The sequence below is a fragment of the Miniopterus natalensis genome, chromosome 21 (assembly GCF_054644295.1).
Source record: "Miniopterus natalensis isolate mMinNat1 chromosome 21, mMinNat1.hap1, whole genome shotgun sequence".
NCBI lineage: Eukaryota > Metazoa > Chordata > Mammalia > Chiroptera > Miniopteridae > Miniopterus > Miniopterus natalensis.
Genome location: NC_142101.1, coordinates 5,894,629 through 5,905,183, shown reverse-complemented (window position 1 = coordinate 5,905,183; position 10,555 = coordinate 5,894,629).

The following is a 10,555-nucleotide window of genomic DNA, read 5'->3' as shown; positions in this document are numbered from 1 at the left end:
GAAAAGTCACAACAAAAATAGAAACTCTTTTATGGGAACTCGAAGTGTCTGCTATACGGTTGGTTTTATTAACATCAGAATGAATAACAGATGTTTGCAGGAAGCACTGCATCTTTCCCAACAGCGCAACCAGTGGGAATCCGGAGAGTCCTGCAGGCTGTGGCTCGGGTATTTCACAGGTCACCTTTGATGAGAAATCTATTCAAAAGTTCTGTATTTATGTTCAGGAGTCTCCATACGCATTCACCCTTCACCTCTACCAGTTCATCGCTGTGTATGTGAATCTGGGAATGCTAAACATCACACTAAAGACGGAAGTGATTTCATCACCTGTGCAGTTTGGTGTAATGCATTATTTTTGAGATTCTATCAATTAAATTGAATATTTTCCCCAGTTTTATTTAGTCACAATTAACATACAACTTTGTATAACTGTGTAAGTTTAAGGTGTAGTGTTATATATGCAGTGTTATATATAACATAGTGATTATATATAAAGTCAAAACAGGCGAGTCAACACAGCCATCGCCTCAGGTAGTTGCAATATTTGTGTCAGCGAGAGGACACCCTGAACTGTAAGCTGTGACACTCAGCCGGGCACAGTATTTCAGGATTTGAAATGAGCTCGTAAGTTCAACCTGGAATAAAAGCTCACATCTGGTAGATGTTCTTTAAGCAAGGGAACGAAAAGCATGCTGCTAGTTAAACTGAATAGTCAATACTGTCTCAGCAACAATACTTGTTCAACAACAAGACGCAGCTGCGACTACAGTGACCCAGTGGCTTCCCTCTCAGTGCGTCGGCACCGGGTGCCCTGAGTGGGGAGTAGAAAGAGAGTCCTTAGATCTGCTCTGGGTGCAGGTGGCAGCTCCGAGCTCACCACCGTGGCCGTTGGAAAACCCTGACGGGTCCCTCTTCTGAGGCTCCACACACCATCTCCAGAAAGGCCTTCGGAAGTTCAAAATCGGCCTGTGGTCAGAGCCACCCACTGAGCCCACCGATGGATTTCATCAGAATTCCCTTAAGTGACTAGCCAGCAAGTCACCCAGCACGCCCGAGAGTGGAACGTGGGCAGCAGGCGTTCTTCGTAGTCAGCCGTGGCCACAGTGCTGTGGCATTAAAAACCCACCTCGCACGCACTCAGTGGTGTGCGACAAGCAAGTGTCTGCTGGCCCGAGGTGACTGCGCTTTGCTGACTGCCCCTGGGCTCCTCGGAGCCGCCGGCTGGGGTGAGCATCCTCCTGGGCCCAGCACCAGGCCGCCGGCGAGCTCGGCTTCCAGGGAAGCTGCCTGCGGCCTTTCCACGGAGCGGCTGCCCGGTCGCTATTTTATCTTCCACTCTTTTCCTGCCTTTTGTGTTTCTAACTGAGCATTTTATGAGATTCCACTTTCTTTCCTTTCTTAGCATAAGAGTTATACTTATTTTTTAACTTTTTAGTGGTTACCCTACAGTTTGCAATATACATTTCCAACTAATCCAGCCGCTTTCAAATAACTGTACACGTTACGCGCAGTGCAAGTACCTTATAGTAAAATAACCCAACCCTTCCACGCACGCGTATCGCTGTCATTCACCTCGTTTATGCACAAGCCTATGTGCACACATATAAACAGAAGACAGATACATAGCACACAGAATGGAATACACTGCCCTTTGCATGTTGACATGCCTCCTGCTTATTTCCTTGAAAGGCAGACCGTGCACGGATGAAAGGAGCTGCTGTGAACAAGCCTTCAGTGGTGAGGGGCGGTGTCGGGGGGGGGGGGGGTCTGCAGTCCTGGGAGCAGGTCCCACCCTCAGTGGCCCTGGCCCTGGACTGTGGGCTTTCGAATGGGTCTTGGTGTTCTTCTCCTGTCTGGGGGGGAGGATGCCAGCGTGGCTGGAGTTGCGTGTCTCCTTCCAGGTGAGTTCGGCTCGATAACGCCCCACGGGTGGGGCCCTGGTTACCGAGTTTCTCCGGGCGGCGGCCTGGGGAAGACACAGGGCTCTGCGGTTTTTCAAAATGGTTCCTTTTCCCTGCTGTGCGGGAGGCCCGAGGGGGCTTTTCCCCAGGTATTTGCTGTGGGAAGCTGGCCCACCTCCTGGATGTGAATCACGGTACCGGGGGCCCCGCGCCGGGGCCCTGGAGCTTTGAACTCGGCCTCGGGGGCGCCGAGCGTCCAGCTATTGTCACACTTCAGGTCCTGCCCGCCTGGCTCCCGGGCGGTTCCCACCTGCGAGGCTGTCTGCTCCGGTGAGTTTCCTGTGTGTGTCTGTCTGTCCCCCGTCAGGGGCAGTGGTTCGCCCAGTGTCCTCCTACCTGTCGCACAGACCCTGGGAGAGCTGTTTGCTTTCAGTCTGCTCAGCCTTTAACTTGCTGTTGGGATGGTGGCCACTCCCAAGCTCCGTACACGAGGAACTGGAACCCGAGGGCTTTCCTTCCTTCTTCAAAAGACTTTAAGAAATACTTTTAAAATAATTTTAGAGGTGAAGGGAGAGGGAGGGGGAGGGGAAGGAAGGGGAGGGGGAGGGAGAGGGAGAGAAACATCGATCGGCCTCCCGCACACCCCACACTGGGGATCGAGCCCACAGCCCAGGCGTGTACCCTGACCGGGGATGGAAGCAGGGATCTCGGTGCCCGGGGCGATGCTCAACCGCTGAGCCACACCAGCCAGGGCTAAGAAATACTTCTTTTAAAAGGTTAAGGTGATCAGAAGGCACAAACTTCCAGTTATGAAATAAATAATCCTGGGATGTAATGCACAGCATGGTGACTGCAGTTAACACTGTGAAAGTTGCTAAAAGAGTAAATCTTAAAAATTTTCATCAGAAGGAAAAGAAACTCTGTGGTGCTGGACATTAACTAGACTTCCAGTGGGGTAATTTCACAAATATCGAGTCATTATGTTGCACACCTGAAACTAATACGTTGCATGTGTCAATTATATCTCAATTTTTAAAACTAAATAAATTTTTTAAAAAATACCGAGGCGAAGCAAAACAAATGGTCACAGGACACACAAGCTGTGCAAACTCAGATGTGCCCGCAGCTCACCTCTGAGCCTCCGTGACAGGGCTGCTCTCTGGAGGCCTCAGGCCGCCCCCCCCCCATGGTCCCCTCCTTTATCTTGGCCTGACACAAGGTTTCAGGCCCCCCTTTTTGCAGACTTCCCCCATCCTGGTTCATGGCTCTCAGCATGTCCCTCACAGCCACCAGCATTTTTATTTTTCACGGTAAGGTGAGCCCTTTCCTTTTGGGCCAGTGTGTCCCCTTCCCAGCCATGGCCAGACACGTGGGACTCAAGCTGCTTATTCCCTGTCGGTGTGAGAAAACGTAGAGATGTCCCCGGGTCCAGGTGAGGAAAGTGCTGCCATTAGCAAGGTGGACAACGCACCGCCCTCCAGGTGAAGCCCCTTCCACCGTAAGCCCACTTTGGAGCAGCTCCGTGAGCTCAAGGACCAGCCCACGCAGAATGAGATGCGTCACCTGTGCGCGCTGCGAAGCCGCTTGGTGGCTGAGCATCGACCCCTGAGCCGGGAGGTCAGGGTTCGATTCAGGCCAGGGCACGTGCCGGGGTTTCGGGCTCCATCTCCAATAGGGGGCGTGCAGGAGGCAGCTGATCAATGACTCTCTCTCATCATTGATGTTTCTCCCTCTCCCTTCCTCTCTCTGAAATCAATAAAGACATTTTTTTTTTAAAAAGAAACTTAGAAATTAATACGAGGACTGATCAAGGTCACCGGCACTTGTGAGACAGATGACCCTCGGCGGCAGACTTCATGCAGTTTTGATCCCGGGGGACTGGGAACTACTCCGTAGAGGAAATGGCCTGTTGAGTTGGACCTAACAGGATGCCTGGGTTTTAGAAACAGGTGGATTGCAGGGCAGTTCAGACCGATGGGAAGGCAGGAAGAGAGGCAGATGTTAGGGACAAGATCTGGGAAGAGCACACAGCTCAGGTAGAGAGATGGGCATCTCAGGGGGTGGTAGGAGACAAAAGCAGAGAACAGGCTAAGTCCCCACGTGGGGTCTTGAGTGCCACGCTGAGACATCATGGCGGTCATTGGTCAGCATTAGAAGGCCACTGGAAGGGACTGAGTGGACAGTGGCATTGGTTAAATGTCATCTTGTTTATCCAGCCCATCGTCCCAGTCTGTCGAGATCCCTTAGATCTTGAGTCTGTCACTAAAACTGTGAGCCATCTCCTCCAGCCCCAGGTTCCCTGCAGGTTCCATGCCCAACCTCGAATATGCTTCTTTAACTACCAAATGTACGAAAGCCTTGGCCCTAGTCACACCCGGAGTGCTCGGGTTGATGACGGCTCAGATTCTTTGGGCCGTGTTTCTCCAAACACGTAATAGCCATGAATAATAGCATCCGGTCCACAGTTATCAACAACAGAAGCTGACATTTTTTATTGCTTATGTCAGTGAACATGGTTCACACTCTATATAAACCTTTCACTAGCCTAGGAGGTGATGCAATTCACATGTGCTATGTATCCCTTGAAACAGCATCTTCCCTGCCCCACACTCAAATCTCAGCTTTATTATTTGGTTTTCAACCAAACTCCAAAGAAAGTAAGAAATTTATCAAATAGACCCTCACAAAACCTTCAGGCAATGGTAACTCCTTTCATATCCATCTTGTTCATTTAAAGGGTTATGGAAGTCATAAACTCAATTAGAAACTTCATTTTTGTGTCTCTTGAGGCTAAACGAGAACTTTTAAATCTGGCTTGGGGGAATAGTGAAATAGAGTTTTAACTTAGCCGAGAGCATGATTTTTATCTAAGTGGACCTGAATTTCCTGAAAAATTTAAAATCTAACAATACCAGCATGAGCATGAGCCCTTAGTTGCCTAGGTAATAAAATAGGTTACCATGGAAACCCATGAGTCTGTATCAGAGAAACCCCTTGAATGTTAATGGTTTGAAAGGGCATCGTCTAAGAAATACTAAATAGTTACTGCCAACTGAAACTTTCTTGGTGATGCTTAGACTTTTATGCTCAAATCTGTTAATAGTGATGGAAGTTTTGGCAGGAAAACAACCTTTGGAATGCAAATAATTGTAACAGCTAATTCTCTGCCTCATTTCCTCCTTACCCCACAGTTTCAACCCCCAAATGAATGTATTTTGACCTTTATTTTAGAGAAAGAAGAGATTTCTAATTATGCTATACTTTTGCATTAAGTGTGATGAGTTAAGTTATAAAACTTCTCACAGTTTCTTACCAATGAGGCAAGTAAATGGGTCCATAGCCAGGCTACCACCCTCTGATCTTTCTCCTAAGTCCGTGAGACTAAGAGCATGATGAAAGACGGGTCCCCTTCCGAACATGCTTTCTGGTTCATAGAAGAGTTCTCAGAATCGAGGGCTCTGCGGCCTATTCTGGGAAGTCCAGGGATCACTGAGAGCTTGTCTAACATGCATTGAGGACTGTTCCTTAAAAGCTAATTCACACAGAGGTAGAGCATCGGCTATAGATTTCCTTGCAGACAAGCAAGTAAGTATAGAGAGGTGAGTGACTTGCCAAAAGTCCTGCAGCTAGCAGATGGCAGACCTAGGACCTGAACTCCTAAGGTCTCTCATAGGAGATGGGAGGCACTAGCTTGTGTGAGACTCTGGGGAGAGGCCGTGTTGACCTGGTAGGGTTTTATCTCCCGTGGTTGGCCTCCCACTTGGTTTCTAAATGACCTGTTCTTTAAGTGACAGGCCTTAGGTATGAGGCTTGGTGGAGAAGTGAGTCTGAATGTAGTGACATCATCACATGAAAATAGCAGAAAGGGCTCAGTGAGGCTCAACTACCTCCCAGTAGGCAGGATTCATCCGTGTTGTCCCCTGATGTCTCCCAGCCCCTAACACAGTGCTGGGCACATAGTAAGGCCTCAATATTTATTGGATGGATGGATGGATGGATGGATGGATGGATGGATGGATGGATGGATGGAATCTGTGTGCCAGGCACTGTGCTAGTGCTCTGCATACATCATTTCATTTAACTTCCACAAACCTAAGGTAGACACTACTATCATCCACACTTTCAGTCCAGGAAACCAGTGTATTAAAGGTTCAGTCACTGCCCAAGGTCACACAGCTCGACACCAGGGAGGTAGGATTCCAGCCCAGTCTGGCTCCAAACCTACACTGTTGTCCAGGACACTTCGCTGCCTCTGGTCCTGTCTGTGTTCCCCTCCTTGGCTCCTCTGGGCTCCCACTGTGCGTGGTGTACGCCCCTATCATTGCTCTGATTACTCTTTATTGGAGGGTGGATGGCCTACGGCCCCCACTAGACCAAGCTCCTCAGGGGCTGAGCCCCAAGGCCAGCCCGGCCCCCGGCCCTGCGCGGGCGCTCTGGGCCATGAAATAAATGGGCCATGTACTGGGAGGGCAGGAGCGCGACAATGGGTCCAGAGGCTCCTCGCCGGCTGACCAAGGACTTGGAACCGATGCCAAGGAGCCGCTCAGGAGAAGCTGCTCTGGGGAGGGAACCCGAGCCCCTTCCAACGTGCTGCCGTGATGAGAGGACGCACGGGTGGAGCTGCCCACGGGGGACTCGGGGAGAGGAAACTGGCCCCCAGGTTCTTGGGGACCAAACAGACTTGCGAGTGTTTCCGACAGAAGTGGTAACAAGCGGTGAGTGAGCCGCTCGCCCAGAGCAACGCAAAGGGATAAAGGAAAAAAGACCACACCTTGGAGCACAGCCGCAGGAAATGGGGGGGGGGACGGCCAGCCAGAGGTCCAGGCGAGCGCAGCACCTCGCAGCGGCACCCGAGTCAGGGCCTGTTTCTCCTGCGTCCCTGAGTAGGCGGCTGATGACTGCTTCGTACAGCAGTGCAGATTATAAATAAAAGTCTGTGGGCAGCCACGGAGAAACGACACGCACGTTTTCGGTGCTCCTGAGTCGGTCTGGCCTGCCCACCGGCGGGCGGGATCTGCTCGGTTCCCACTAGAGACGCCACCTGGAGTTTCCTCTGGGTGCGCCAGGCAGCCCGCTCAGCTCCCACCTCTCCACACCGTCCCCTCGCCGCCCCTCTCCTCCAAGCGCGGGCTGGAGACTCGCCCCCTGTGCCAAAACAGCGCACGTGAAGTCACCTGATGGCACCCACCTTTTTACTTGCCCATAGTCTTCAAGATTTTAGAAGGTGCCCTGGCTGGTTTGGCTCAGCGGTTAGAGCGTTGGCCTGTGGACCGAAGGGTTCAAGTCCAGTCAAGGGCACGTCCCTCAGCTGTAGGCTCAGTCCCTGGCCCCAACCCGGGTGCGTGTGGGAGGCAACCAATCGATGTGTCTCTCTCACGTCGATGTTTCTCTCTCTCTCTCTCTCCCTTCCACTCTCTGAAAAGCAATGGGAAAAATATCCTCTGGTGAGGATTTAAAAAAAAAAAAGATTTTAGGTGAACTTGGCCTTTGCAATTCTTATCTTGTGTTGTTTTTCGTCCTTATTAACACCTTGAAATTTCTCTTTTCTAGTTTTTCCTCTGTTGTCTGAACCACTGTTTCTCAATTGGTGACCCCCATGATTTTTACCTCTCTGTACTCCAGATGAGCTTTCTCAGGCCAAGCAATTACTCTACTTTCTTTATTTGAAAATGGTGATATATCATCATACAGAAAGTGCATTGGACACACTGGTACAGTTTATTTCAAGAACAATCACAGAACAGTCAGCACCCAGCAGTCCCCTGTGAAGTCCCCTTCTGTCCACAGTCCGTTTCTTTTCTTACTAGCTGCACGACTTGCGTACGTATCCTGAACAATATAGTTGCGTCTCGCCAGTGCTTGAACCTGCGCTCAGTGGAAACCCGTGGTCTGTGTTCTTTGGTTGACCTTCTGCTTTCACGCAGTATTGAGGTTTGTCATGTCTCCGAAAATGGCTATCACTCGCTCCTTGGTGCTGCTGTGTCACTTCACAGTATGACTGGACCATCCTGTGTCCTTTCTACTGTCGCGATGTTTGGGTTGAGTGCTGGTTTGAGCTGCTATCAAGATGCGCGGGTTCCAGAGATTCTGCAGGCCGGCGGAGTCGCGGTGGGCGCTGCTCCTCAAGCTGGCTGCTCCGTGCCGCGCCGCTCTCCGAGGTGACACCGCCGACCCTGTATGAGGGTCTCCTTCTCCATCCTTGGTAAAGCTGGCTTCTGTCGGACTCGTTCTTTGGTCCGGTGGGTGCCTAACAGTATTGCATTGTCATTTTTATGTCCCTTTCTGTGGTTACTGATAAGGACATGCATATTTTTATGTTGGTCATTTGTATTTCTTCTTTGGTCCTGTGCCTATTTAAACCTTTTGCCTATTTTTTTTTTTTTTTCTCACCTGAGGATATTTTTCCCATTGCTTTTCAGAGAGAGTGGAAGGGAGAGAGAGAGAAACATCGATGAGAGAGAGACACATTGATTGGTTGCCTCCTGTATGTGCCCAGACCCGGGCTGGGGATTGAGCCTGCAACCCAGGTACGTGCCCTTGGCCAGAATCGAACCCAGGACCCTTCAGTCTGTGGGCAGATGCTCTAACCACTGAGCCAAACTGGCTAGGGCTGCGCTTTGCCTGTTTTTAAAATTAGGCAGTCTGTTTCTTATTGCTTTGCAGGTATTCTTTATATATTTTGGGTACTAATTCTTCATTATATGTTTTGAAAACGTCACCCACATTGTGGTTTTGTCCTTTCCACTTAATTTTAAGGTAATCGAATTTATTGATATTCTCCTTTATGGGAAAAAAATTCTTCTCAACCCCAAAGTCATAAAAAACATTCCGTACAGGTCCATGTATTTATATGAAATCCCTGGACCAACATGTCACTAAGTCACATTTTTTGCCAAATGAATCCCAAAGAGTTTGGTGTTTCAGAGGTTTGGGGATTTTGTAATTAGTACAAAAGTTATGGTTGCCTCATACAGTAAGAATGGAATTATTTCAAAGTTACAGGAACTTACTAGTGGAGTCACAGACCCGGAATTCGTGTATGAAAATTCTTTTCTACTAATTCAAACTACTTAATCTTTTAGGACTATTCATATTTTCTACTCTCAAGTCAGCTAGTTTTGTTTTTTTTGAAGTTTTTAGTCATCTGTATTTTATCTACATTAAATTGTTTATAAGATGTTCTTTTTTGATTTCTAAAGGATAGTTTTCATTACTGATATAGGTTGTTAACATTTCTCCTTTTATTGCTCAATACTACCAGATATGTGTAAACTTTATTGGTCTCTTCCCCCAAAAAATCAACTTCGAGATTTTGTGGATCTGTTACATGCAGTGTTGTGGCAGGGAGCTGGCTCTGAACGTAATACAACAGAAGAGTAGCTAGCTGCTGATTTCCATGGGGTGAATCCCCTCACCCCGGGCAGTTTCAACTACCTACTTGGTATCACTGACCAGGGATTGGACTGGGACGAGGTGTGCACAGCTGGCTCCCTGAGCAAGCACAGGCTCTGCCTTGGTTTCCCATTTATCCGCTCCTGCTCTCTACATTATTTCCCTCCTTTCTTCAATGTGCTCTCCTTTTCCTAACATCTTGAAAAGGGATATGTTAGCTAAAGGCCTTTCAGTCTTTTATAATATACTTACTTAGGGCTATAAATTTCCCTCTACGTATCGCTTTACTTCGTTTCACAGGTATCTCTATTGTATTTTATTGTTCAGCCCAAAATATTTTCTTGCTACCATGACAACTCTTTCTTCGACTACAGGTTATATGGACTTGTTATTGTAGTTATTGATTTTTGCTTAACTGCATTGTGGTAAAAAAAAATGTGCTGAATGATTTTCATCTTTAAAATTTGTTGAGAGTTGCTTTACAGCTAAGTGTGTGGTTAGTTGGGGTAATGTCGTGTTTGTTTCAAAAAAGATGTACATTCTGATTTTGGTTGTTTTTCTGTGTATATTTATTGGGTCAAGTTTGTAAATCATGTAATTCAAACTTTCTGTATCTCTACTGATTTTTCTTTTGCTTAACCACCACTGAGAAAGGTTTGTTAAAATCACCCAATATGATCATGTTTTTTCTTTGTAATTCTGCCAAGTTTCTCTTTATATATTTATCATTAAATACATATAAACTTAAAATTTAATATTAAAAATATATTTTTTAACTCAGAAGTCCTCTAAGACTCTTTCGTTTCATCCTTTGTCTATCTCATCAGTCATACGTAAAAGATACTCTCTTCAAACTGCCCTTGTAAGACATAGTGTAAAAGAAATGTGTTAGGTGGGCCAGGTACAGAAACTCACCTCGCAAGGGGCCGAACTGGGAAAACAAGAACTTTGTCCCCAGGGTAACCTATCTTCCCCAGCATAGGGCTGGTCATGCAGCTAGACCCCCTGAGGTTTAGACCTAGGCCTAGGTGGTAGTTCAGCTCCAGGCCCAGATAAGCAGGGAAACCGGACAAGTGGCACCATGGCTGACTCAAGACCAGATACACTAATAACCCTGCCCTGGCACCACCCAGTCGGCGGAGACCAGGACCCTGAAAGAGGGCACCTGAGAGCTGATGAATGTTCTATTGAGGCCCTCCCCCGAGACCTCCCTTCAGATTTCCACCTGCAAGAGATAAATAGGCTCAGGACAAGGCACC